Below are 24,458 nucleotides of genomic sequence, written 5' to 3'. Positions count from 1 at the left end.
TGCCGATGGACGCAGGACACCGAGCCTTCCTTCCCCTGGGCACTGTCCCCCAGTCTGCATGATGGGGTATCATGCTGAGGGAGGACAGCCATGGGCAGGCTCCCAGCTGGGTTTGTTTGCCTGACGAAAACCCTTCTGTTACAATCCCACTTATCGAAGCAGCTTCCATTTTTCAGAAAGGGCAACTTTGCATAATAAATTACATTGGCGTAATCAAATATTTCCATAGATTTAATTAGGTTTAATTTGTTGTCCTCAAGACAGTTCCCCTCCTTCCCAGCAGAGGTGGCCGCCCCTCCTGCTGCTCCCCTTTTGTCTCTTGTGCCGGAAACAAGCCCTAAAGCAGCCTCTAAGACAAGCCCATGGCAGGGCCTGCCCTGAGACCCCCACGGCCTGACTGGACATAGTTGGGTATTTGGCTGGAGGGCAGGCGTGATGACCTGGATGCTATATGGGCTTCACACTCTTAGGCTCTATGTCAGTATGTGCAGGGTGTTTACCCAGTTCTTTTTAATAGCTGCAAAGTGTGTTATTCTATGGATATAACACAATGATTTATCTCTATTAAGGGAACAGATCTGTGTGAAAACTCAGCCACTTATTAACTTGGACAAGTTGCTTTATTCTTAAGTCTCCATTAACTCTTCTGTAAAAAGGAGAAGATAACACGTGCTTTGCAGACCTCACAGGACAGCTGTCAGGCCTGTTATAGCTCATTTAAGCTGCCAAAACAAAATACAATAAACTGGGTAGAACAACAGAAATTTTATTTCTTACAGTTCTGGAGGCTGGGGAGTCCGAGATCAAGGCACTGGTATATTCAGTGTCTGGCGCAGGCCCACGTCCCGATTCACAAGCAGCCGTCTTCTCGCTGTGTCCTCATGTGGTAGAAAGGGCACGAGGGCTCCCTCGGCCTCTTTCATAAGGACACTCATCCCACTCATGAGGGCTGTGCCTCATGCCTCATCATTCCAAAATGCCCCACCTTCTAATACCACCGCTTTGGGCATTAGTTTTAACATAGGAATCTGGGGGGACACCAATGTTCAGTCTACAGCAATGGCCATTTCCCCAGATTGAGTGATTGCCACGTGGCAGGAAAGCTCCATACCACGTAAGGGCTCCACACGCATCACTTCATTTCATCCTAGAGCAACGCTGCAAAGCAGGAACGATTACCCCCCCTGCAGGTGAGGAAACCAAGACTTAGAGAGCTGACTTCGCATTTCCAAGGCTGCATCGCTGGTAGGTGACACGGCTGGGCCAGTAACAGGCCCAAGAGCACCACGGTGTGTGAAAGCCATCGAGAGTGGAAAAGCTCCACCAGACACACCTCTGTGGGGTAAGGGACAGCACAGGGGGTGCCCCAGCGGGGGCCAGGGCCACACTGAGCCGCCTGCAGATGCCTTATTTTGCTCTGAATGGAGCAGAAGCCCAGTTTGCTGGAAGATCAGCAGGAGGGGCTGGACCCACCCTCTAGCATCCAGGCCTGCCTGCTTGGCCCCAGCTCCCCAGCCAGGGCTGTGCCTTCAGCAGCGACTTCACCACTGTCTTGACGTCGCTGCTGTTACTACAGTTTTGTTTCCTGGCTGTACCCACAATGCACAGCTCACCGCATAACACAAGACAGATATCTGATACATGCGTGTTGTATGGAATTAAATTCCCTCTAATTTAAAGAAGCCAGTCAATGGGTGTGAACAGGGAGAGGGTTTCATGGGTGGGAAGCAGACAGAGCAGGAGAAAGGGGCGGTGAGGACCCTTCCCACCATGGGCTCCTCGTATTTCTGGACCGTGAACTCTAAGGAGGTGGCCAGCGGGAGGCTATGGCGAGAGGCAGGCAGAGTGTCCCATTATGGGCACGTGACAAGTCACAAGCTAGGATACAGAAAAGCAGGTTTCTCCCACTCCCAGAGAGCAGCATCAGCCATCCTCATGCTCCTCACAGCCTGTGCACTTGTCACACTGGGAGGGTCCCCTCCTTGGCCCTCCTGCAGCATGCACCGTGATGGGGCTGGTGTGGGCAGGAACCTGGGACCAAATCCAGCCTGCCACCCGCGTCTGTAAAGAAAGTGTTATGGGAACACAAGGCCACAAGGAACAGAGCCAAGCCCACGCTTTTAGCGACTGTCTATGGATGGTTTGCTACAATGACTGCATTTAGTAGTTGTGAGAGATACCATATGGCCCACAAAGTCTGAAATATTTGCTCTCTGGCCCTTTCCAGGAGAAGTCTGCTGATGCTGGCCTCGAGAGAGGGTCAGGAACTCCATTCTCCCCCACAAGCAGCTCCAGCCCCTTCCTGCCTCCTCTGCCCCCATCCGCAGTCTTAGAACAAGGGCAGCTCCCAGCAGGGTCATATTCAAGATATTTAACAAGTGGTGTGATGCGCACCACCACGCACAGCAGAAGCCTCAGACCTGGAGCAGAAAGGGTGCTGGGCCCCCTGTGTTGGGCCTTTGATTCCAGGAAACTCAGGGGCTATCAGGAGGCCAAGGAAAGCCAGGGCAGCCACAGTGGGGCCTGTCAACACCCCACCAGGCATACACGAGAACTGAGAAGAGGAATGAGGGCGAGAAGCCTGTCTGCAAGCCCAGCCACCAGGTCTCTTTCCTCCCTCGACCACAGTGAATGGAGCAGGAGAGGGTGAGGCTTGGGTTCCAGCCGTTTCCGGGTCAGGTTCCCAGCTGAGCTGGGCATAGAGCTGCCTGGCACACCCCAGACCTGCTCAGCCTCCCTGGGAGCTGCCTGGCCTGGGCCGCCTGAGGCAGCCTCATCTCCCCACGCTGGGGAGGACGGATAAGAGCCAGCCAGAGGGAAAACTGCCCAGGGTGCCTCTCAGCACGTTCTGGCCATGGTCTGCAGAATAATCTTTTTTAAAAATAAATCCAGCTGGAGTCTCAGCTGAAAACAGCTTCCTCAAAATGGCAGGATAAATTGGACACTTTATTTCAGTGGTAAAACAGCTAGGCTGCTGAACGGCTGGGGAAAGGGCTCATTTCAGCAACTTCACTTCAGGCTGGAGTCTCAGGCTCATCCGGGATGGGCAGGGGCCTCTCCCACTGTGCCTCTGCGTGGAGGGGTGAGAGGATGCGGGCAGGACCCTGACTGATCATGCTGGACGCCCCGGGTGGTCAGATCAGTCCTGGATCGGTCATGACTTCTCAGATTTTTCCCAGTGGTCCGAGTTCCCCAAAGCATGGCCTCTGGTCAGTCCTGAGGGGGCGCAAGCTGTGTCTGCTTTCTTGAAGATCGTTACATCTGAAGGCCGGACCTCTGGATGCTGTTTTTATCCAAGAGAAAAACTCTCAAATCAAATAAATGAATCCTGAAATTGAATACCGATTTAGAATAAAAATGAGTGAGGCAGTATTTCTCCTGGAGTGAGTCTTCTGTGGGTGTCCGCCTAAGGAACAGAAGTGTCTGCGCCTTAAAGGTGAGCGGATCTTTATTAGTCTAAGGCTGCAGAACTCACAGGGCCCTTCTCCAAACTCTGACTACAACCCCGAGAGAGACACGATTCTCTTTTCTCCATTTAACAGTTAGAAAAACAGAGAATGCAAAGACTTACATACCTTTTCTCAAACTACAGAGCTGCAAGTGGAACCCAAGTCCTCTAATTCAAAATGCCACGTGGACTGTGCGTGTTCCCCCAACCAGAAAGGAACGGTTCTCTCCGCTTAGTCTAAGTGTCTTTTGAAACTGAACCAACAGACAGCATGGCACTGTGGATAAAGCGTGAACTGGAGAAACTGGAATCTCTATTATCCATCTGCCTTTTGCCCTGGAAGGTTCTGGAAGGATTCTACCGACTTGAGTTGACATATGTTCATTCTGCACCCATTCCTATCCAATTTCCTTAACGCTGAATCCCGTGGTGCACACTGGACGGTCATTTAAGGGAAGGACCTCATACCCTGACCTGCTCAGCCAGCTGTCCCTTCATCTGCACCAGCAGCCAAAGGGAACACACTCCACCTTGCAGGGGCACAGCAGAAGTCACCTTTGGAATTAAAAGAAAACTGTTCACTTCTTCTTCTGAGTAGAATGTAGTGGGTCATAACAGAAAAATACTTCTTCTGCAGTAATTAAAATAAGCAGAATAAATTTTAAAAATCATATTTTTAAAGGCACTAAAATTCCAGACCCAAAAGAGCCCTGCCCAGGTGAGCTGAGGCCTGCAAGCTATTCTTTCCCAATGGGCATGTTTGCTGATTCTGGGTTTAGATCAGTGGCAGTCCCTGGCCCAGCCCTGCTGGAGGAAACTCTGACTAGTGAAGTTTGCAGCCATTGAATAGGGCAGGAGCAGGGAGCTGGATGCTGGAGCTGCCTCAGCACACAACTGGTTTCCACCATGGAACCTTTGCTGATTCAGGCAAGGAGACTGTGGGCGCAGCTCAGAGCTAGGCCTGATGCTTCCAAAAGTCAAGTGAAATCACCTGAGGAGTCTTGTGTTCAGGAAACAAAGGTGGGCCAGAGGTCAGGGGGTCTGCCTCAAAGCGCTGCAAGTGTTCCCATCAAGATATTCACTAGGTTTTGAGCCTTCTTGGACAATGAGGCTGGAGTCTAGACTCTAGGACCTTGAAGGGCAACAGGGAACATCTCATAGTCTTTCAGGGCTGAGGTGAACAAGGGCAAACCAGAGAGAGGCTGAGTTTGTATTTTTCCTTTCTTTTGCATTCCACGTATTTCTATTTAATATTCATGTTGTCTACATGCTATGCCGGTGGGCATTACCTTTCAATCTAGGCTTCCATCTCTGCTTTCTGATTAGAAACTGTAGTCCATTTCCTCAGAATCTAGTTGTATGGGCTGGTGTGAATCCGCCTTCTGACCAATTGTTTCCATTTTTTCCTTTGGCTTTTGCTGTTCTGTTGCTGCTTTTCTGTCTTATTTTAGGTCAATGGAATATTTTTCAGCATTCCATTGTGTCTTCTCTATTAGCTTTTAGGCTAGACCTCTTTGTTATTATATTAGTAGTTACTCTAGGGATTACAATATTCATCCTTATCCCAGTATAATTAGCATTGATATTGTATCACTTCACACCTGGCCCTCCACTCGTCCTACTCCATATTTCACATATGAAAGAACTTTGAAAATGTTTAATTTCATTAACCTGGCTCCATCCTTTGTGCTGTTATTGTTGTACCTTTAACTTCACATGTTAAGTCCCCTATCTTGGAGTCACATTAAATTTGTCTTGAACACATCATCTGTCTAAGAAGAAAATTAATAAAAGAAAGCAGATGGTTTTTATATTGACTCATATATTTAATGTAATAAACATTTAATGTATTAAACTCTTCACTTCTTCTTGTAAATACCAATTTTTATCTGGCATAGTTTCCTTTCAGCCCCAAACACATTCTTTAGTATTTATTTCAATGCAGTTCTGCTGGAAACAAACTCTTACAACTTTTGATTATCAGAAAATGTCTTTATTTTTGCAGCTGTATTCGAGCAGCATGTTTATTGGATATAAAATTCTGGGTTAGCATCGTTTTTGTTTTTTTCTTTCAGTTCTTTAAAGGGCTGCTCTATTATCTTTTGGCCTTTGTTGTTTCTTATGAGAAGTCGCTGTCATGCATATTGCTGGCCCTCTGTAGGTTTATTTGCTTATGCTGTTTCCAAGATTTCATCTTCATCTATGTTTTTTTATGTAATCTGCATAGACACGAGGTTTTCCTTGTATTTATCCTACTAAGTTATTGCTAAGCTTCTTAGATCTCCACGTAATGTTTTTCTTCAAATTCAGGAAATATTTGGCTATTATTTTTTCAAATAATTTTTACTACCACATTCTTATTATCTACTCTTTCTGGGACTCAAGGATATTGTGCTGTGTTGTCTCGTAGGTTAGTGACACCTTTTTCTTCATTTTTTCCATTTCTTTTTCTTCTGTGTTCTTCAGTTTGAATGATTGTATTGAATTGTCTATTATTTCAAATTTTTCCTTTTATTTCCAGTTTGCCATTTAACCCATCCAATGAATTTTTCATTTAAATTGTTAAGGATTTTAGTCCTGAATTTCTTTTTTATTCTTATTTAAGAATTCCATTTCTTTGTTGGCAGTTCATATCTGTTCATTCATTAAAATTAATTTTATAAAGCTCTCTAACATATTTATATCAGCTGCTTTGAATTTTTTGTTTTCTAATCCCAACACCTGGGCCATCCTATTTCTTTGCTTTGTTAATAATATTTTTATTGTACGTTGGATGTGATCACACATTCTAGAAATTCCGAATTCTGTTATAATCATCTGAAGACCGTGGATATTTTTTCTAGAACCTAACTCAGTTACAAGTGGACTGCCTTTAAATGCAGTCTTGTTTTCATATTTTGTTATGGTGTAGGTCTGTGACAATCCAAGCCCTTCTAGCTGGCAAGATTCAATCTCCAAATCCTAAATTATTTTTAAAGTGCTTCATTAATTTTAGACTTTGTTAAGGTGACTGTAAAGGAGTCTTGACTCTAGAATATGGTCCCTACTCCACAGCTGTGGGCTCCTTGGTGTTTCAGTCAGATGCCCAGGGCATACAAGTTCCTCTCATCTGGAATTCTTCAGGCTAACATTCTGATGCCATTGTTAACCTCTAGCACCTTTCTTCTCTTCCCAAATCCATGGCAGCTGCTCCACGGCAGACTCCCCATAGTCTCTTCCTAATCAAAAGCATCCTAGCCATTGGAAAAGAGCTCAGAGACATCTCCACACAGATCTCTGTGACCTCCCCATGCAGCTTTCCCTGCTCCCATCCTCTGCCATCTGAGCCTTAGTAAAACCAGCAACCTAGCCCAAATTCAGTTCATGTCATTAAAAAGTGAGATAAGCCCATCGCCCTTCTGCCTAGCAGAAGAAAGTGAAACTGCAGGAATAATCTATCACCTGAGTCTTTTATAGACAATATACAGTGCACAGTAAAACAAAAAAATCACTAGGCTGGCGAAGAAGATATATATATACATATATATACGTATATATATGTATATATATATACGTATATATGTATATATATATATTCCAGACCATATTCTAAAGACTATAGTAACCTTAACAAAACCTAATTAAGTATGTATGTGTGTATATAATTATGACTTATGTACTTAAGTATATATGTTTAATTAGGATATATATACACTTAAGTCTATATATACTTAATTAGCAAGTGTGTGTGTGTGTGTGTGTGTGTATATATGGTATGTGGTATATATCTGCTATATATACCATAACAAACTATACTTGCTAATTAAGAGAAAAAGCGGACCAATGGTTTAGGTATTATAATTAGCAGCAAAAACTTTTAAAACTGATTTAATAGTGTTATGAATAGAAGAAAAAATGATAACATAGATGAAAAGATGGAAATGTTGACATGTATAATTGGCACCTATAAGGAAGTGAAAACACAATATCTGGGCATTGATCAATTATTAAGAGCATATTGGATTTAGACAAACACAGAATTAGTGAACTGTAAAAGAAGTCAGAGGAAAGCACACAGAGGAAAAAGAACGAAGAATACATCCAGAGATCAAGAGACAGGCAGGACACACTTGGTAGGTCTAAAAATGAGCAAAATGAGCATAACTGAAATACTGAAATAATGGGAGTGATGACATGTTCCAGAAGCATTATTCAAAGAGATGAAGATTGAAAACTGGTCAAGGACAGCAACACAGAGATGAAAGAAATCAGTAAACCTAAAGCAGGATAATTACCCCAAAATCCACTGGTAGGCATATTATAGTAAAATTGATTTTTAAAATACTTTAAAACAACCAGGGGTTAAAAATATTCCTTCAAAGAAAGAAAGAGTAATAGGAGCTTACCTCTCGGGAAATGAAAGATAATGAAATGTTATTCTTAAAGGGCCAAAAGATTTAAACAAAAGTGCAAGTCTTATAAAAATGATTAAATTTTTTTAAAATAAGGCTTGGCTAAACAAAATGTGAGCAAATTGATGGCCAGCAAATCTTAACTACAATAAATACTAAAGGAAATTAACCAGTCTGAAGAAAATATTGTAGATGGAAACAGAATTGCATGAATAATGAAGATAATCAGAAAGGGAACATATGTGAGTAAATAAAAACGAATATCGGCCGGGTGCGGTGGCTCACGCCCGTAGTCCCAGCACTTTTGAAGGCCGGGGCAGGCAGATCACCTGAGGTCGGGAGTTCGAGACCAGCCTGACCAACATGGCGATACCCCGTCTCTACTAAAAATACAAAATTAGCTGGGCATAGTGGTGCATGCCTGTAATCCCAGCTACTCGGGAAGCTAAGGCAGGAGAATCACTTGAACACGGGAGGCGAAGGTTGGGGTGAGCTGAGATTGAGCCATTGCATTCCAGCCTGGGCAACAAGAGTGAAGCTCCATCTCAAAAAAAAAAAAAGAATATCAACCGTGGATTACAACAATAATAGTAATGGCTCGTACAGTTTCAACTATACGCAGACTTAAAATGGGCAGTAACTGTAAAGCAAAAGGCGGCAGTGGTATAAATATACCTGAAAGGTTCTAAAGGTCTAGCAACATCACCGAAGTGGTAAAATACAATTTGTATTAGAAACGAAGACATCAAAGATGTATATTGTACTAGCTAGAGTAACTATGAACAAAAAACAAAAGAAAGATACATGACAAGCTAATTTAAACAATGGAATAATAAAAAACATGAGATGAATTCACAGGAACTCAAAAAATGAGGGGAAAATAAACGTAAAGCTGTTCGTACAAACAGGAAATTAATAGTAACAAAGTAACTGTAAACCCACCCAATTCAGTAAAAACGTTGGATGTAAATGGGATCCTGGTGATATTTTGTTTCTTGATCTAGGGGCTCATTACCTAAGCGCGTTCAGAATGTGGGAATGTAAACTTAAGATTTCAACACTGTTCTATTTGTATTCATTCATATTTTATGTATCTTTTAAAAGGCACTTTTAAGCATTATCAAAATGTTTACATTCTGGAAAATTATATTACCAAAATGCCAAAGGTAATGGAAAATGAGCTTGTACAAAACATTTTCATCTTTTATTTATTTTATTTTCTAATATTTTAACAAAAAACCTATGGATTTTGCATAGTTACCAAAAACTAAAATGGATATCTTTTTTTACTTTATTAATACTAAATATAAATAAAGTATACATTAGAATTCCATGAATGCAAAGATGGTAGTGTCATCTGGCCCTTCTCCTAAGCCCACCATTCTTAACATCTCACACTGAATGTACAAGGAACAGTCACTCCTTTCCTGCATCTGTCAATGTACCTGGGTTCCGAGTTTCAGAGCAGAAACCAAAATAAATTAGATTGGAAATGTAGGCTTCTTAGCTATTGGAGAGGCAGAGAAGATGCTTGTAAGCCTGCAATTTCTCTTTTCTTCTCTCCTTTACCCTGGCCCTAAAAAACCTAGCAGGATACCTGAGCAGCATTTGGTATTCAGCAGGACAAGACTCTATTCAACGCCCAAGGCAGTAGATGGGGCTGCTGGGGCTGGGATTGCAGGCTGCAGAAGTGATCCAGATAGGACCACAAAGTCATAGCTGTGTGGGTGATGGGAAAAGAGAAAGAGAATTCTCTGGCCTTTTTCATTGGCTGAAAAATATTAGAAATTGTTTCCAATGTCTCGGAGAAAAATTACCCAATTTTAGTTCCAGTGGCTGGGATGTCTGGAGTTTTCTTCAGCACAGGGAAGAGATTTAGCATTAGGGAGCTCTATGTCTCCCTCCGTCCAGTTCCCAGAAGCAAAAATTTTGATGTCAGCAAACTCTGTAGAGCAAAGTACAGCTACAGGGATAAGTGAGTAGCTCTCAAGGCTGGCTCCTAGGTGGTCAAAGTCGAATAAACCTCATCATTATTTTCTCCTACTCTTTCCTCCCATAATTCTCACTAGCAACATTACATCACTTTGAGCAACTGCATGAGGGGATGAGTGTGAAGGCATGGGACATGAAAACTCCACTTAAACATTCCATGAGTTCCCCAAACCCAACACATCCAGAATTCGGCTTATCACCTACCCCCAAAGCCTGCTTCTCCTCTGGTATTCTTTCTCCCCATTTGCCCAAACTAGAAACTTTGGAGTCATCCCTGATAGCCCTCATACTCTTGTTTTTCATGTATAACATTCTAACAGTGCCCTTGTTTCTACAGGTCTCATCTAAGTGTCACTTAAATCTGTCTCTTTTTCTGCTTCCCCTTGGCCTTCATCATCATCACTGTCACCATCATCATCATCATCACCATCATCACCATCATCATCACTGCAGGAGGAGGCAAGAGGAGTTGACCCCTCAACTCCTCCTCCACAATATGGCACAGATACCATCTCTCCTGAGACTGGGTCTTCACTCCTGCTGCTATGCATTTACCAGCCTTTGCACATCTATTTCTCTTTTTTATTCTCAATTTTTAAGCATTTACTACATATGAAATATCATACTAAGTGCCTTAAATAATATAGCGCATCTAATTTAATACCCATAACAATCCTGCAAGGCAGATACCATCATTATCCCCATTTTACTGATGAAGAAAATGAGCCCTAAGTTACATAACTTATCCAAAGTCTTGGCCGGCCTCAGTGGCTCGTGCCTGTAATCCAAGCACTTTGGGAGGCCAAGGCGGGCAGATCACCTGAGGTCAGGAGTTCAAGACCAGCCTGGCCAACTTGGTGAAATCCCATCTTTACTAAAAACACAAAATTAGCTGGGCATGGTGGTGGGTGCCTGTAATCCCAGCTACACGGGAGGCTGAGGCAGGAGAATCACCTGAACCCGGGAGATGGCAGTTGCAGAGAGCCAAGTTCGCACCATTGCACTCCAGCCTGGGCCAAAAAGCAAAACTCCATCTCAAAAAAAAAAAAATGGCTCAAATCCAGCTATAACTGAGATTTTAACCTGGGTCTGAGTGCCTCTAAGTCCTGGCCTTCTCACCAAGTGGAATAGTTCTCATGGCTTTGCGCTGTCCCCTGCACTGGCTGTGGGCTTGCTGACAATGGACATGAGTGGTGCCTGCACAGAACAGAAGCTCCATCATTCTTCTGAAGGTGGTGGCAGTCCCACTGTGCCTACAATGAGGAGCACACGAGGTGTCTCTAGTCTCCTGTTTTTAAATGCCACTTCAGATAATTCACAGCAAGCATTAAAACATAGAGTCGTCATTATGGGGCCGGAGGCACTGAGATGTTGAACAAACACCATCTCTGTCCTTGAGGAGCACATTTCACAATACAATCCAGCTAAAGAGGAAGAAATGCTCAGAAGCCCACCGCGTGTCAGGGCTGGAAATCAGCCTCGCCTTACCTGTCCTCCAGCTCCTCTCAGCAATTCTCTGAAGGGAAGGCCCCATCCCTGGACCTACCTTGCAGGTGCCTCAGACCCACCACCTGAGCCGGCTGAGCTCCAGTCTGAAATGAAGTCACCTTGACGGTGGCCTGCCATCCCCTCCCACTGCCCCCACCCAGAGCCGGCTCTCCTTCCTCATCAGCTGCCCCACCTGACACCTGCCCTCCCCAGCCAGTCCCACAGCTGGTCTGGAGAACGTTCCCCATCTCAGCCTCCAGCTTCCCCAAGGGCCCAGAGCAGCACTTCAATCCCCTGTGAACAACAGGAGTCAGACCCCCCGGCACTGCCCGGCTGCCCGGGGCAGACCACCACATCCTCTGGTGAGGAGGGGCTGGGCAGCGGCCTGGGGCAGTGGGACTGCAGTGCACTCTCTCGCCAGCCTGGAGTCTCCCAGGGGCAAGTCACAGAGGTGGGGACAGGCAGAGACACTCTGATGCCAGGGAGCTGAGAGGGCCTTTCGCCCCTGCAGAGGGCTCTTGAGCACCCATGAACACACACCAGGGGATTGTGGGGCCACGAGTGAGTGGACTCTAACTGCCACTCTATGCAAGCAGCCTCACGCAGGAGCCACCCACAGCCTGAGGCTCGGTCTGCAGAGGCCTCCAGCTCTGTGGCCCTGGGCGAGTTAAACAGCCTCAGTGGGCCTTTCTTTTGCTTTTTCTAAGATGGACACTGTGATAATGGTATCTTCCTGGTAGGGTTTTGGAAGGATGAAAGAGTTATCATATGTTAATTAGGTAGAGTAGTCTCAGGAAAATATCAATAGTGTCATTTTATCCTTGATGTGGGGCCCAGTGCAATGGGGCTGTGTAGTCACAGTGAATGGATTACAAAGAGGGATTTCCTTGTGACTATTTTGCTTTTCAATCCGCAGAAGAGGCTCAACTTCCTTTCCCTGCTTTGCCTTCATTATGTCAAACTCCAGGAACTCCTGTGGGCCTCAGTCCCCGTCTCCTTCTCCCAGAACAAGGGGAGAGGCAGCTGCTTAGACCCTGAGATGAGATGCCTGGGACAGAAGCTGCCAGGCACAGTAGTGTCGCCTGTGGCATGGAGAGTGGGCAGTCCCAGCCCAGGCTGTTCTTTCCCTGACCCCTAAGAAAGGCATGAGAGCTGTTCTCTGAGCTCCGTGGGCAGTGACTTCTGGCTGAGCCCCACCTAAGCACTATCACACCCTGTTGTCATTCTGTCTGCCACTGGCCTTCAAATGCAGGGCTCCCGTGGCCTCATCAACCCTAGCCTTGACCACGGCACCAGGAAAACAGTAGCTGCTCAATAAATAGTAGACAGATGAATGAATGAATGAATGAATGAATGAGGTTTCAGGGTAAGATTGGGAAGATAAGAATTGAAGCCACAACAAAGAGCCCTCCCCCAAACCCCTGGGCCAATGGGCTGCTGCATCCCTGATGTGAGAAAATCCTGGGGTGAGACCCCTTCATCATCAGCCGTTCCAAATGGCAACAGCCTCTAACACGGAGTGTAGCAGTGTGGAAGCGGGGCAGGACGTCTTTGCAGTTCCTATAACAGTCACCAAATTCATGTTGCATTTGATGGTTTGTTGATTAATATCCTAATATAATTTATTTCTAGTTGTATTTGAAATGTGTGTTTGTAAGTACTGATTTGACACAAATATTAAATAAAGTAGAATATTTACAAAATTCTTCACCTGGAGACTCTAGGAAAATCCATAGCTCAGTAACTTGGAAGCCTGTGAAACCTCCACTTTGATAGGGAGAGGCAAACCGCCCTGAGGGCACCAACCAACCCTGCTCTCCCAGCTGAAGGGCCTGCCCTGGAGAGCGCCCAGGCTTCCTGGTGGGGACGGAGAGGTTGGACAACAATAAAACAAGCCCTGGACACTTGCAAAGCACCTCAAAACACAGCCCTGAGGGAGGAGGAAGGCGTCTCACTTATGCCATTTGACAGCTGAGAAAACCGAGGCTCTGTGCAATTTTAGTGCCAGCCACTGCAAGACTCCCTCCAGAAAGGAGGGCGCTCCAGGCAAAGCCTCTCCCTGGAGCTGGCCAGTGCTCTTCAATCCCCCTTGGAGCCCAAGCCCACCCACCTGGGCACAGCCTGGGACCCCACGAATCCCCCCTCACCGGCAGTAAAGAGCTATGACCAGAACATTCTCATTCACCACCCTACACATTCCTGAAAGACCCACTGTGGGCCAGCAGAGCCGGCCTGAGAGCTGTGCCTGGGACAGCTGCCTGCCCAAGAGAAGCAGGATGCATTCCTGAGATGCAGCTGGCCCCAGGGAGCTCCAGCCCCGTGGCAGCAGTACAGGCTGTGAGCGGTCGAGAGCCCTCCCTGGGCGTCCACTGGGATCTGTGGGCACCACCACCAAGTGTTCCCCAGGCCTTCCTAACCACCAGCCACTGCCGCTCAGCCAGGCCCAGCTGGGGGCTGAGGTTACAGAGGCCAGAGAGGAGACAGCCCTTCCAGGCCTCTCTGGGCCCTGCTGGCCCTCTCATAAGCTGCTGCACTGCAGAAAAATAAAACCTCAAACAATTTTTTTTTTAAGCAAGAGGAGGAGGGGGTAAAAAATAGCAGCACACAATTAGGGAGCTGCTGAACTTCTGTGCAAACTAATGAAGAAACCAGCCCTTGACGGCTTCCCCAACTGCCGCCGACAGGATAATTGTGCCTAATTTCTTAATTTTAATGCCGTTGTTGCATTTGGCTTCTGCTAATGAGATGTAAATATGTGTTGCGGGTTTGTGGATTTGTTTAATTGCAGGGCATCTAAACTGAGATTGGCCAGAAGGTTAGTCTTCCTTATTTTTTATTTTTATATGCCGCTGCATTCAAGCAAAGACAGTGAAGCTGGGAGGGTGGTGGCTGCGGCTGTTGTTTGCCTCTGTCCCTGTCCCCCTCTTCTTTGGAAGACAGAAAGGAAGACCTAGAGCTTCCTGGTTGAGGGCTACCTAAAGCTTTTCCCTCCCCAGGCCAACCTGCTGCTACTCCCCTCCTTTGCCAGGCTGATCGGAAAGATATCTGTCTCTTCACCAAGGAAGAAGGAGGACGTGGGCTGGGCCCAGCTGTGGTCTGGAGCAGCAGGTGGGGTTCAGACCAAGGCTGCATGCAAAGTGGCAGCCACACAGCAGGGGCGGGAGAGCCTGAGGTCTCACGTCTCACCTCCGACACACCAGCCTTGGGGACACGGAGGAGCCAGTCCAGAGCCTGGGGAGACAGTGGATGTTCAAGCCTCCCAGTAGCGCTGCTTCCATGTCTGAGTGCTGGGACTGTTCTCAGCCTCACCTCCTGTCCTCAGCTGGGATATGGCTATCAACAGCCCTATGAGGAAGGGGCTATCATTGCTCTGCCATTTGACACATGGGGTAACAAGGTAAGAGAGGTTAGTAAGTTTCTCAGAGTCACAGAACCAAGTGGTGCAATGAGGTTGGAAGCTGGGACAGTCCTACAGCAAAGCTGAAGCTCTCTGCTGGAGTCACACTTCCTCTTATCTACGCCATCAGTCTGGCATGGGTCCCAACGCCGGCGCCCACAGAAACCCACCTCTGCGCTTGGGTAACTTACCACAGCAGCAGCACGGGAGAGAATCTGCTGGGCCAGCAGCCGAGGTGGATCCCAGGCCCTGCCAGGAGGCCATCTCGTCTACCCCCTCCATGGTAGGGCTGTGCCTGGTCATCCGGCACAGCCGGGACCTGTCCCCACACTCACCATGTCCCAGAAGCAGCCAGGTCCCCTGCAGACTCCATGCCAGCATTTGCATCCCTCTGGAGAAGGGAGCCCTTCCTCATGCCCGAGAGAAGTCCTTGATCCAAGGTTTTAAGTGGAATCTTCACCAGCCGCTCTCAAGAACAATTTCAGATATTTAAAGGAAGACACTAGGTATCCCTTCAGCCTTCTCTTTGTAGAGATAAACCGTCTTGATTGCCTCGGCCTCTCCTTCTGAGCTAGGTTCCTCTGAGACCCTCTGACAACTCCCCCCGGGGTCTCCTCAATGCTTTGGACCCTAGACTCGAGAACCACTTTAGTCAGGGTGAAAGTAGCAAAAATATTCCTTCTTGGTCCTCACAAGGAGTGATGCTTAGAAATCGGCAACGTGCTTCTTTGGAACCCTCCTCCCTGCCCCGTCCTTGCCTCCCTGCCCCATGCTTGCCTCCCTGCCCCGTCCTTGCCTCCCTACCCCACCACCTCTAGTCTGAGTTCCATTTCCAGACCACTTTGCTGTCTTTTGGGGAAAGAAACTGATGAAACAGTGCCTCCAGGTGACACCTTGTGTTACTTCTCCCAGAGGTATCTGCATTTTAACCAGGGTATTCTGATAGACTGAGAAGATCTGAACACCCAACAGAAGGAATTCCTAAAGGTGAAATTTCCCAGTCAACTAAGAAAAACAAACTTAACTTTAAGAAGAGAATCCTCCTATCTCAGTATCGAGGTGGGGGGTGGGGGCTACAAACACTGCCCCTGCCGGTGCAGATGCCCTGCCTGAGTGCCCGCGTCTCCCCACGTTTCTTCTTCTCTGGGATCTTTGCGCTACTTCTATGTTTTCCTTCGTGTGATCGTCCCAGCATTTGCTTTTCTCCTTTGCTTTCATGACTGCCTCCAGATGAAGTACAAGGTGCTCTCAGCAGGCATCAGGACACCCACCCTCTAGTCCCAGCTCAGATGCCCAACGCAAGCCTGGAGAAATGCACTCCAGGACACTTTCCCAAGGCGAAGGCTCCCAGCATGGGGAGGAAAGGCATCTGGTCTCCCTATCCATCTATAGCCGGAACATCTTACCCCACATTCCAGGCAACAGCTTGTCCAGCCTATGCTTGATGCTTCCAAGAACCCACTTCTTCCCAGTGTATCCTTTCATCCATGAGCAGTTCTGAGGCAAGGACTTCACTCGTTGGACTGATCTGAAATGGATCTCCCAGTACCCTGGAACAATAGGTTCTGATCCACCCATAGGAGGTCATGTGAGGAAAACAGGAGTTGGGGGACCTGGGCTCACCCTTCCCAGAAGCCATGTTCTCTTGGGCACTCATTTGTCTCCATTTGTATAACAGGAATAATAATCTCTACCTCAAAGTGGCTATTGTGAGGACTAAGTAAGTTTATGTGTGTAGAGTGCCTCCTCCACATAGGAGGAGAATGATTAGTTAAAGCTCAGCCTTCTCTACACAAGGCCGTTTCAAATTTTGCAGACAGCAGTAATGCCTCACCTCCATTCTTTTGAGACACGCTTTAGGCATTTAGGTAAAATGACTCCACATCCCGCCACAATTCCAGTTTCTTCATGGAAATGACATAGTAACAACCTCACTTACCCTGTTTACCTCCAAGGGCCATGTAGGGTGTCAAACACAGTCATAAACCTGGCGAAACTGCAAAGTACTAAGACCGAGTTAGGTATCATTCCTTCCAGTTTTCCTGTACCTCCTTCTCCTTCTATTTCTCTTTGCTGCTTGCCACTTCCCCTTGTCTCTTTCTCTTCTTTCTTCAGCCACCCCATCACTCCCTATCAGCCCTTTCTCTTTCTTCCTCTGCCTTCTCCACTTCACTCTGCAGCAGCTGCCCTGGGCTCCACACACCCCTGCTGGCTGGGGTGGGGAGCGGAGCGGGAGGCAGACTTGGGGCCCCTCCACCAGCCTCTGAGAGAATTCACAGCTATTCATTCCCTTGCACGTGTGGTGGAAAAAGTGTATCTGCCTTCATTTAATAATGATGATAGAAAACAATATTTATCCTATGAAGAAAGCCAGGTGAACACTTTGCAAACAAGAAGATCCTCCTTAGCCAGCCAGCCAGCTCATGACACAGCTCCAGTGTAATTGATGTTGTCGATCTCACCAAAGGTCTGTGTCTCCCTGGGTTGGCTACCTGGACCCATCACACTAGCACTGAGCAAGAAAACCTGGCTGGAAAAGTACCTCATCCATAAGCCCTTCTGACAGGCACAAGGAGTAAAATGTAGGGATATGTAATAAATTTGGCAGAGTGCCCCATTGTGTCCTATTCTTGAAAAGCAATGATTCACAACCTTAGATGCTCATTAAAATTACAGAGAAATCTTTCCATATTGATACCCGAGTCCTACCCTAGACTAAGTGTGTCTGTCTTTAGGCTTCATGTCTGGGCATTATTATTGTTTTTGTTTGTTTTTGAGAGCTTAAGAGAAAAACTGTCCAACCCTTAGTATGGCTCTCTAAGAATAAGGGGTCTGTGGCTCTGGGTTTAGAGGTACCAGATCCCAAAACCTGTTCGGTCCTCAACCTTGACCTTGTTGGAGCTGAGAAACCAATACCCCAGAAGGCCTCAGAAGCAACCTCAGAAGTAAGAGTTTCTCTCTGACCTTCTCCCCTCCTGTCTCTCAGTCGTATTCTCCCCTGAAGCTGGCCATAGAAACCAGAATCCCTCTTCCCCAAGGCAGGTCATAGATATCAGAAGCCCCCTTTCCCCAAAGCCAGCCATACAACCTAAAATATGACTCTAACTTTTTCTCTGCCCTACGTGTGTACAAAGTGGCCACAAAGAGATGATCTGACCTGCCTTGTTTGAGGGTAGGTCATAAGACCCCCATTCCAGAGAGAGCTCTGCGCCCTACCCAGAAAGGGTGGAGCTGCTCTGAGAAGCCAGGGAGAATCTAGACAGACAGGCCAGGCTGGTCTCCCCACTCAGTCTATTAGCATTAGATCAGACTGCTTTTGTCCAATCCTCTCTCTGTGTGGTTGTCTATACTTTGTTGAACCTAAGCATAAAAATGGACAATTTCCCCTGTAACTTTGGATCTTCATCCTGAAGGCCTCCATGTACACGCATTAAATAAATTTGTGTGCCTTTTCTCCTATCAGTCTGACTTTTGTGAGTTGGTTTTTCAGCCAACCTTCAGAGGGTAAAGGATAACTCTCCTGCCTTGGTCCCTACAACCTCCTGGAGCCAGCTAGAACTCTGGGATCCCATGCATGAGGTTGCAGACAACAGCCTGATAGACAGTCCCTACCCAAGCTCAGCCCAGAGAATGGAGTCTTCCTCCCTGGAAAAATGATCATTCCAGACGCAGGCATCTGGATCCCACCATCTGCTCCTGGAAGAAACATTCCAGTACAATTTATTCTCAGGCTGAAAACAACACAGAACCAGTGTTCAGCAGGGACGCCACATGGTGGTGAGACACGAGACCATTGGATTAGGCCTCAGGTCTCTGTTTGTTTGTAGAAGTGAACCGATTTCCTTTTTGAGCTTCCAAAGCCCCAGATAACCTTCAGACAATTCATAGAGAAAGCCTAAAAAAGTAGATAATATACTAACTTCCCTACCAATATCTACAGTGTCAGCATTTGATTGCAAAAATGAATTCGTTGTATCAGTGTTTGCACCTCAAGTTTGTAGAGCAACTCCTACAAATTGTATAACAAGAGCTAGCCCATCTCTGCTTATGTCTCATCAGTACACATTTAACCTTCCTCACGGCCTTGACAAGGTCAATCACTTTTCAGGGCCGTCAATCTCAAAGGTCTTTGACCAGAGGAGTTTTTGTCCTGAAGCCACCGTTCCCGCCTCTGTTCCCATGGGACTAGTTCCACATCAATGAAGGCCATCAGCATGTACGTCCTTCTCCATAAAATCATGCAGCCTGACTTGGAAGCTACTACAGCTTGCATCCTGGCCTGCAGCCTTGCCTTCCCAGGGCCAAACTCTGTTCTTCCCTGACCCAGAGATTTGGGTGCTTTGAGAACTGGGAGGTAAAAGGGATGGGTGCATGGAGGAAGGCCAACTGAGAGTCGGAAGACCTCAGTTTCAGCCCTGGTGGCTCCATTTGCCCTGTGCGACCTTGAGGGGTGTCCCTCATTTCTCTGGCCTGTAGATTCTTCATCGATAAAAGAAAAAGGTGACTTGAGATGGTCTCAGAGGCCTTGTTAGTTCCAGCTACCTGTGGCTCATAGTGGGGAGGTGCTGGTAAAAGAGCTGGAGAGGACCCTGTGGGGGACCAATTTCTCCACACTTTTGTATGCACCAATTCATCCCAAATATTTGATAACCTTACTTGGTCTCTGAAACTTTTATGCAAAAAGACTTTTAAAAAATCTTATATATTTATTCCTCCCCAGTTTCAGTCTCTGGGATCTGGCCTCTGTGCAGACATAAGGATGTTGAAAGGAATGATGGCATCCACCAATCCAGCCTCCCACTGGCACAGTCACCTAAAGGCTTGTGAAAATCTCCATTGCATCAACCCCAGTATCAAAGCCTCAGTGTGCCTCACTTTGCTAGGAGCGATGCCATATCTCCCAACCCTGGATAGAGGGAGGGCTCCAGGAGAACTGAAGTGTGTGAATCCCTGTAGCCTGCAAGGAGAGGAACCGGGGGCATAGTCCAGGGCCATAGTGCCAAGCACTGAGTATCCTGGGGCTTCCAGCTGCAGAAACGGTGCCTGAGGATGGAAGCTGGAGGCCAGGACCAGGTGGATATCTCCTAATCAAGTAGCCAACAAACAACAAATTAGGCATGCTATGTTAAAACTAGAAAGAAAAGACCGTTCAAGTAGGAGATCAGTAAGCTGTAAGTCAGCTAAGGGAGAAGAGGAAAAAGCAGGTTGAAAATGGACAGTGGATGGTGTAGGGCCTGGATCTTTTCTTGCACTGCAGTGAAAGTGGTTGTGGAAGCATTTTATCCAGTTCCTGAGGCATTTAAAGGGGAAATGCCAGCCAGAGTGGACCCAGAGTGCATGAGCCGGGCAAAGATTTGCTTTTTATTTCTTTTTTTTATTTTCCAAAGAAGAGATCTCCATTTAGAGCCCCAGTCCCACTCTGTCAAGACATCCTGAATCTCAGTCCCCAGGTCCACAAAAGACCTCCCCTCCCCAGAACAGCTGTGCATTGACCTCACTGACTACACACAGCCCCAAGCTGGTGTCAGAGTCAAAACCACCATCCCTCAGCCTGTGGGCCAGGTGCCGGGTTCAGTGCATTCAGTGACGCAAGAGCCCTGGGCAGCTGTCCTGGAGCCACTGGCCAAACCCATGGAAACAGCCCTCCCTGTCACTCACCCGCTGTCACTCCAGGGAGCTGGGGAGTCTGCACCCTGGCAGCAGGGAAAGGGGTCTGATGTTCTGTGTTTTTTAATGAACATTTTTGTTCTGTGTATTTATTTTTATATTTATTTATTTATCTATGTATTTATTTATTTTTTGAGAGATGGTGTCTCGCTCTGTTGCCCACGCTGGAGTGCTGTGGTGCTATCTCGGCTCACTGCAACTTCCACCTCTCAGATTCAGTAGATTCTCCTGCTTCAGCTTCCCAAGTGGCTGGGACTATAGGTGTGCACCACTATGCCCAGCTAATTTTTGTATTTTAGTAAAGACAAGGTTTCACTATATCTTGGTCAGGCTGGTCTCCACCTGCGTTGGCCTCCCAAAGTGCTAGGATTACAGGCATGAGCCACTGCACCCAGCCTATTTATTTTTAATTAATAGACTTTTTAAAGCAGTTTTAGGTTTACAGAATAGTTTAATGGAAAATCCAAAAACTCCCATAGATCCTCTTACCCTCCCTACACATCTTCCTTATTTTTAACATCTTGCCTAAATGTGGTATGTTTGTTACAATTGATGAGCGAAGAGTGAGACATTATTTCACTAAAAGTACATACTTTACATTAGGGGCCACTCTTGGTATTATACACTCTATGGATTTTGACAAATAGGTAATGACATGTGCCCATCATTACAGTATTATATAGAACAGTTTCACTGCCCTAAAGGTCCTCTGTGCTCCGCCAATGCATCCCTCCCTCCCCCCGACGCCCACCAGCCCCCAGCACTCAATGACCTGTCTTCATAGTTTTCTAGAGTGCCTTATAGTTGGAATCATACAGAATGTACCCCTTTCAGATTGGTTTTTTTACTTAGCAATATGCATTTAAGGTTCCTGTATGTCTTTTCATGATTTGATAGCTCATTTCTAAAAAAACCACTGAACATGTCACTGTCCGAATGTACCACAGTTTGACAGACAACTTGGTTGCTTCCAAGTTTTGGCAATTATGATTAAAGCTGCTATAGACAGTCACTTGCGGGGTTTTTGCAGACCTAAGTTTTCAATTCATTTGGGTAAATACCTAGGAGAACAATTGCTGGATTTATCGTAAAAGTGTGTTTAATTTTATTATTTTAAAAAACTGCCAAGCTGTCTTCAAAAGTAGCTGTACCAGTTTGCATTTCCACCAGAAATAAGAGTTCCTGTTGCTCCACATCCTTGCCAATATTTGATGTTGTCAGCATTTTGGATTTTACTGTTCTAATAAGTGTATAGTGGTATCTCATTCTTTTACTTCGCAATCCTCTGATGACATGATGTTGAGTATTTCTTCATAGGCTTATTTGCCAGCTGCATTTCTTGTTTGGTGAGGTGTCTGTTCTGATATTTTCCCCATTTTTAAATTAGGTTGTTGGTTTTCTTATGGTTGAGTTGTAAGAGTTCTTTCGATGCCAGTCCTTTATCCAATAAGTTTGCAAACGTTATTTCCCAGTCTGACTCATGTTTTTATTCTCTAAGCAGTGTGTTTCACAGATTGGAAGTTTTTAATTATAATGCTGTCCAACTTGTCAGTTTGTTCTTTCATGGATTATGCTTTTGGCATTGTAACTAAAATGTCATCACCAAACCAAAGCTCACTTAGCTTATCACCTATGTTATATGCTGGAAATTTTATAGTTTTGCATTTTACATTTAGGTCTATGATCCATTTGAGTTCATTGTGAAGGGTGTAAGGTCTGTGTATTATTTTGTATGTGGATGTCCAATTGCTCCAAAACTGTTTGTTGATAAGCCTCTTTCTCCATTAAGTGGTCTTTGCTTCTTTGTCAAAGGTTAGTTGAGTATGTTTGTGTAGATCTATATCTGGGCTCTCTATTCTGTTCCATTGATCCATTTGTCTATTCTTTTGCCAGTAGGGCACTGTGTTGTTTACTATAGCTTTATGTTAAATCTTAAAGTCATGTACGGTTAGTCCTCCAACTTTCTTCTTCCAGTGAATCTTTTTTTTTTTTTTTTTTTGGATTTTTGCCTTTTCCAATAATCTTTAGAATCAGTTTTGTTAAAATATCTACAGGATAACTTGCTGGGACTTTAATTGGGATTGCATTAAATTCATAGATCAGGTAGAGAAGAACTGACATCTTGATAATATTGAGTATTCCTGTCCATGTCCATGGAATATCTATTTTATTTACATCTTCTTTGATTTCTTTCATGAGATTTTGGTAGTTTTCCTCATATGAATATTGTGCATATATTGTTTGATGTTTACCTAAGTACTTTTTGCTGGTAATATAGAAAGCATTGAGCTTTTAATTTTAAATTCTAGTCACTCATTTCTCAAAAGAAAGCATAACCTGTATTCTGCAACTTTGTCATAATCACTTATTAGTTCCAAGAGTTTGTTGTTGTTGTTGTTGTTGGTGGTGGTGGTGGTGGTGGTGGTTCTTTGGGATTTTTTACATAGATAATCATGTCATGTGTGAACAAAGACAATTTTATTTTTTCCTTCCCAATCTGTATACATTTCATTTCCTTTCCGTTATTTTTCTTGTTGCATTAGCTAAAACTTCCAGTACAATGTTGAGAAGGAGTGGCAGAACAACAAAAAAAGAGAATTTTAGACCAATATCCCTGATGAACATCAATGCAAAAATCCTCAATAAAATACTGGCAAACCAAATCCAGCAGCACATCAAAAAGCTTATCCACCATGATCAAGTGGGCTTCATCCCTGGGATGCAAGGCTGGTTCAACATACGCAAATCAATAAACGTAATCCTGCATATAAACAGAACCAAAGACAAAAACCACATGATTATCTCAACAGATGCAGAAAAGGCCTTTGACAAAATTCAACAACGCTTCATGCTAAAAACTCTCAATGAATTAGGTATTGATGGGATGTATCTCAAAATAATAAGAGCCATCTATGACAAACCCACAGCCAATACCACACCAAATGGGCAGAAACTGGAAGCATTCCCTTCGAAAACTGGCACAAGACAGGAATGCCCTCTCTCGCCACTCCTATTCAACATAGTGTTGGAAGTTCTGGCCAGGGCAATCAGGCAGGAGAAGGAAATAAAGAGTATTCAGTTAGGAAAACAGGAAGTCAAATTGTCCCCATTTGCAGATGACATGATTGTATATCTAGAAAACCCCATCGTCTCAGTCCAAAATCTCCTTAAGCTGATAGGCAACTTCAGCAAAGTCTCAGGATACAAAATCAATGTGCAAAAATCACAAGCATTCTTATATACCAATAACAGACAAACAGAGAGCCAAATCATGAGTGAACTCCCATTCACAATTGCTTCAAAGAGAATAAAATACCTAGGAATCCAACTTACAAGGGATGTGAAGGACCTCTTCAAGGAGAACTACAAACCACTGCTCAACGAAATAAAAGAGGATACAAACAAATGGAAGAACATTCCATGCTCATGGATAGGAAGAATCAATATCATGAAAATGGCCATACTGCCCAAGGTAATTTATGGATTCAGTGCCATCCCCATCAAGCTACCAATGACTTTCTTCACAGAATTGGAGAAAACTACTTTAAAGTTCATATGGAACCAAAAAAGAGTCCGCATTGCCAAGTCAATCCTAAGCCAAAAGAACAAAGCTGGAGGCATCACACTACCTGACTTCAAACTATACTGCAAGGCTACAGTAACCAAAACAGCATGGTACCGGTATCAAAACAGAGATATAGACCAATGGAACAGAACAGAGCCCTCAGAAATAATGCCACATACCTACAACTATCTGACCTTTGACAAACCTGACAAAAACAAGAAATGGGGAAAGGATTCCCTCTTTAATAAATGGTGCTGGGAAAACTGGCTAGCCATATGTAGAAAGCTGAAACTGGATCTCTTTCTTACACCTTATACAAAAATTAATTCAAGATGGTTAAAGACTTACATGTTAGACCTAAAACCATAAAAACCCTAGAAGAAAACCTAGGCAATACCATTCAAGACATAGGCATGGGCAAGGACTTCATGCCTAAAACACCAAAAGCAATGGCAACAAAAGCCAAAATTGACAAATAGGATCTAATTAAACTAAAGAGCTTCTGCATAG

Source organism: Pongo pygmaeus, chromosome 9, assembly GCF_028885625.2.
Source record: "Pongo pygmaeus isolate AG05252 chromosome 9, NHGRI_mPonPyg2-v2.0_pri, whole genome shotgun sequence".
Lineage (NCBI taxonomy): Eukaryota > Metazoa > Chordata > Mammalia > Primates > Hominidae > Pongo > Pongo pygmaeus.
This window is presented reverse-complemented; position numbering follows the sequence as displayed.